This window comes from Lepisosteus oculatus, chromosome 15 (assembly GCF_040954835.1).
Source record: "Lepisosteus oculatus isolate fLepOcu1 chromosome 15, fLepOcu1.hap2, whole genome shotgun sequence".
Taxonomy (NCBI): domain Eukaryota; kingdom Metazoa; phylum Chordata; class Actinopteri; order Semionotiformes; family Lepisosteidae; genus Lepisosteus; species Lepisosteus oculatus.
Window position 1 is genome coordinate 23,866,875 of NC_090710.1, and position 6,000 is coordinate 23,872,874.

Sequence of the window (6,000 nt, forward strand, 5' to 3'; positions counted from 1 at the left end):
TCTCTTTTCTTTGCTTTCAGCATGGAATAATCCATTATGTTATCTTTTGCAGCTTATACATGCTGATGCAGCTACAGTACCTACTGGAATATCTTCTAAAATATGTCATTGTCTGTCTGAAGTAGGACTTAACTTCTTATGAACATAAGAGGACATTTTCAGTGGTTAAGGCAAAGACAAAACTGGATTGTGTGTTGTTAGAGGGGGTGGGTAGCCCAAGAAAGGCCAGTGCCAGACTCTCTCACACAGAGTTTCAGAATTTGGCCTCATGCTTGATCGGTAGAGACCACCCTCTAGAAGAGAGATGGGGTAATTAATTCCTCATGATTGTTCTATTCAGGTTTCTCTTCCGAGCCAAAGCAGCTAATTGTGCTGAATTAGCGCCAGAGTCGGGTGGGTTTATGATGTGTCCTTAAACCACACAAAGTCATCTCATGTGAAACCTGTACTGATATCTGCCAGGAAAGGATTAATCACTTTGGTCTGGTATAGATCTCACAAGCAAAAACAGAGATCAGTGTATTTATTCCTCTAAGATATTTAGTACCATCCTTTCCCACTTAAAATGTTAAAAACTAGAGGGAAAACAGGAGCTACATAAAATAGGAACTACATACAGTACATGATGTCGCTCACTCTTCTGTCTCAAGACACAAAATGAAAAAAACATACTGTATACTGGCACTTAATAAAAGCATGAGACAGTGGATGCATTGTGGTCATTAGTGGCACTGTATATGAGTAGATTATTTGTGTTCTATACTGTACTATATATATATTATGTGGTATTTACAGAAATCAAACAAATCTTCATACAGACATTATTCTCCTTTGCTTCTAAGTTTTTCACTTGCTAATAATTTGAAGTAGAGATGTTACACAACTGTTACAAAATAAAGCTTACCTGTAGGATTTAATTTTATGTGTGTTTTTATTTATTAAACCAGCTCAGTACTCATTAACTGATAAACTGCCACACAGGACTTCTGTTTTGTTGAAAAATAAATACAGAAATGAGTTTTGGAAACAACCCCGTTGGATGTTTTAACATCTGTGTTTTGGTTCACCTGCAAAGAGACAAGAAGTCTAAATCTGCACAGATGACTGATGTCGATTTTTTAAAATGTATTTATTTCCATTTACTCTTTTTATATTTCCTTTTATATGTTCTCTTACATGTAATGTCAAGCTTCAGCTTGGGTGAGCTCATTTATATTTTGCATCATAGCAAACCTCAGTTTCACTGTCACTGTTTCACTGTCACCCTTTTCTATCACTGGAATTGCTGTAGCTGTCATTCACCAGTCAGCTTCTACAGCAAAAACAAATCTCATTCCACATGTTGCGTACAGCTGAAGGTGAATTGGTCATGAGGTAAACATTTTTATTGGGGTATTTTCCTAAACATTATTCAACATGAGAAAATTCAACATGTAGATTTTACATTTTTAGCCATTCTTAGTACAATAATGTACAGTATGACCTGAATTCCAATGTGATTTATTCCATTCTGTATAAATTCAGTATATCATATACTGTACCTATAAGACAATATACAGTACTATGGATTTATCCCACTTACAGTACCTTTCAAAGATGCTGAAGGTGAAGTTAAATTGTATAGTTTAATACTGTAACTTTATAATGTTTCAGTATAAGAATATGATTTATTCTATTAAGGACAGAAAACAAATGATAAAACATGGCAGTGACATGAAACATTCTTAATGTTTATATTATGTTATATAAAAAGGTTTAAGGCTAAAAGCTCTATTATGACATAAATAAGGTTGTGATATAGATGTAGAAATTAAAGATCATTGTAAAAAGAGATCACATAAAGGATCTATTCTGCTCATGCTATAATAAATATATAAATACATGTATTTGTTCCTCTATTCAGCAGTAATACAAGATTATTTGTATTAAAAATTCTGTCATGTTACTGCTAGTTACATTAAAGTCAATAAAATAACATGGTGAAGTTAGTTGATTTCTATCATCTTGTGAGCAACAAACTAGTAAATTTAAAGTATTAAGCAGCACTATTAAAATACTCAGTATTAAGCTTCATAGCTCTCATTTTTCTAGAATTAAATATGGTTTTCAGACGCTTCAGAGTAGTGTTCATGTTTACAGTATCTTAAGCAATTTTCAGAGTAAAAACACTGCTTTTCAGTGAATCGCAGCTTCTATTTGATCTTAAAAACACTATAATGTTAAATGGTATTTCTTACAAGAACATAAGCACATTTTACTGGTCATAATCTAGCTAAAGTGTATCACAATGATGAACACTAATAGGGGTGAATAAATGCCACGAATGCTTACTTTGACCTAACATACACAAAGCAGAATTAGAATTCTGTTGATACGGATCTCCTTTCTAGCTACATTTAAGAATCCCATAAGTCAGTAAACTTGCTCCTTATAGGTCATCTATTATTTTTAATGACAGAAGTTCTAACACAGTGTGGCCTGATCTCATAAGATCTTAGAAGCTAAACAAGGCTAGGCCTGGTCAGTACTGGGATGAGAGACCTTTATGTAGTATGTGATAGCTTTTTTAGTAGTATGGACAAAGCAGTAGTTGTCACTTTTCCCTCTGCTCTAGAATTTCCAACTAATGTGCTGTCATGGTGACAGGGGAAACTTTGCTTTAAGCAGTGCTGTCCATCAGATGATTAAACTAAGGCCCAAATTACAGTGAGTAGTTGTTAAAGACTCCATGGCATTGTTCATAAAAAATCATATGTCTTAGTTAAATTCCACTCTGGTATAGAATTATATGGTCTACCTAAACTTTACCTTTAATTCAACTGGTGTTTAATTAATCAGTTTTGCATTTTTCTACCTGATCTAAGGTGCAGTGGGGCTGCTAGCATATGCAAGCATACAGTGTCTGCTGCACCGATGTGGTGGATGAAGTGAATTTACATCTGCATTGTATGTGAATATTAATGTAATGTATTTACAGCTCACACCAATAACCATTCAATATTTTCTTGTATTCATTTGCACTGCTTAGATATTTCAGAGATCCAGGAGGACAACTAGACATTTGAACAGCACCCCTCAGGTAGACTTTAATTATTTTTATTTTTTGTATCAGTACAATGCAGGATCACAACTCAACAAACAAAGATTAACCATATGTTGCTTTAAAAAAAAAGTGCCTATTGAAACTAGGTAGAGGGGAGTCCAGGGTCAAAATCTAACTGTAACTATCGTTATTTTTATTTCTTTTTTGTCACTTGATCTCCACTGGTCATTAGTTCTTGTTACAAAAGCAGTATACTGTACTTTTGTCAGTCTTGTTCAATGAAGCCAAAACTCAGAGGATTTCAAAGACAGAGAAGGCCTTCCTTTGTCAGTTTCACTGTCTCTCCTTTTATCATAAATACAATACAGATAGACAAACTGAAAAAAATGTCTAAAACATAAATAAATATTGGCATTTATTTTCAGAATCACTAGGCAATGGCCAGTATTTAGAAGAATAATGTTATTCTTTGATGATTGGAATGTCTCCATCACAGTCTCTCAAGAGTGAAGGACTCTTAGCGGCAATGACGGAAAACTACTTGAAAATCTTTGGGCTTTTTCCCTTTTTTTGCAATTATTTTTTACATATTATGAGAAGTTTAATTGCCAAAAGCATGATAAAGGACAACCAGTTGCACAGCTTTGGTGTAGGCATGTAGTTTCTTAGGGACTGGAAATCAAACATAAATACTATAAGTATGACTTCTAACTTTTATATTAAAAAAAATGCTAAGCTAGCTGAATATGGTAAAATAATGTACCTTTATTATTTTATATTGTTTGATTCACTGGTCATTACTGACATTTAAAATAAAATAGTAGTAATAATGACACTTTGAAATGTGACATTCACTGTCTGAAGCATTCTGTTTGATGTGATATGGATACTGCATGGGAAACTGTGAAGAGCTGTTTGAAGATTCTGACAAATGTTGACAAGATATTCCTATACATTTTTTTCATTGGAATAAAAAATTAGACATGGGTGATAATTACATTCTAATACACTTCTGGGTGGCAAAACTGTAGCAATCAGCAATCAATGTAACATCTTTACTAATGGCATTCGCCAAAAGAAGTGCAACTCTAAATCTGTGTTTTTGAATATGTTCATCACAATTGCGATTTTTATTAAATTGATCGTTAAAAAAAAGAATATTTCAAGTTAAAAATATATTGGAAATATGGTTAGGATGACATACTGACTTAAGTATCTTAAAAATTAAAAATACAGTTTGTCACACAGAGAAAAGGGTGGATTGGGGCCTGTTCGATATTCTATATAAAACTCAGTTTTTACTGTAGGTAACAAGTTAACGTAGAACATGGAAAGTACTGCAAATATAAATGACAATAAAATATATAACTATAGTTTCAGTTTTTTTAGACAGTGTGACTTTAATGATGTATTGTACAAATTTCTCAATTGATATACAGTAGTGCCTACCATACCTACTGTCATAAAACTGTATATCTATTATTATACAGTATATAGTATTAAGATGAAAATTGAAGCATACATCTTTACATACTATACTATACTATGAGAGATATTAATCATGTTGGAATTATTTCATTGCAATGATATTTTTAATTCAGTAATGAAAAAACAAAACATAAATAAAACTGTTACCATTTTGTTTTTAAAGCACCAGTATACTGTATGTGATCACCAAGGTTATGAATAAGTGCTTGACAACAACAAAATTACTTTTCATTTTCTGTTAAAAAAGCCTTTTAAGAAATAAAGACTTAAAATATTTAACTGCATTAAAATGATAGTTTGGTAAGTAACACAATTAAAATTACTATTCATGAAACCTTCCAAAATATTTTAACATGTCTGTTCTGTTCAAAATCAAATCCGCCATTACAAACACAATCGTACAGTATGCAATGGTTATACAGTAGATTATTTTAAGTTAAGGATGAGTTTTAAAAACATGTTTCTGAATTAACAGAACTTCTAATTAAACCATTCAGATTCAGTTTGCTTTGAGATATTAAACCACCCATGATGCGAGAATAAATAAACAAATACAAATCACAGCTTCTAGTTACATATGAATTAATTGTACAAGAAAAATTCCTGTGCATTGGGAAGATAGTTCCCACATTTCTGTGATTGACATGTCTGACATATGGAATAGTTCACAAATTCCCAGGTGACTGACAGATGGAGAATAGAAAGGCGGATAAACTTGCCTGGAGAGCTGAGTATGATTTTATATTCAGCGGTTTTGATCAAAAGGATTCCAGATCTCACACTAAATTTAGCACCAGTGGCAATTAGTGGTGGAGTTATACAGTCATTTCTGTTGCTATCTGACAAATGGAAATATAACAAGTTAGAAAAATATAGCATGTTTGTCTCTTGCATATACTTGTATAAATTATATATGTAGAATGCAACGTCATTCCTAGAAAATGAGTGTGACATTCCATTCTGAAACTTAATTTCCTAAGATATGTATTCTCTTATTATATTTTAACTGTTATAATTAAAATGAAACAGTTCAATGGGGTTTGTTTTACTTGTATTTCAAGTGCTTAGAGTTTAGTATAAATGATATGTAATCAGTCAAGCTGTATTTTTGCATAAAAGTCCCCAGACTAGTGGAGGATGCGCTTCGTATGAATAAAAGAAGAATGTAATGGACATGAGTTAACACAATGTAAACCAGTATGCATTTTCTTTTTGTAGTGCTAATGCATGCATGATTTTGTTTGCGGTATTAAACCCAGCAAAGGAATCAGATTTGCTACATTATTACGAACAGCACCTGTAAAACTAATACTCTTTCAATCAGTCATTATTCTGACTTGTGAATTGGTGTTAGGGTATTAAATCAATTATATATTTTTGGTAAATCAACACTAGATATATAATCATGTACAGTAAATAAACACATTTCAATAAGTTAAATATTAAATCCTAAAGAAAGTGTCTGTAAC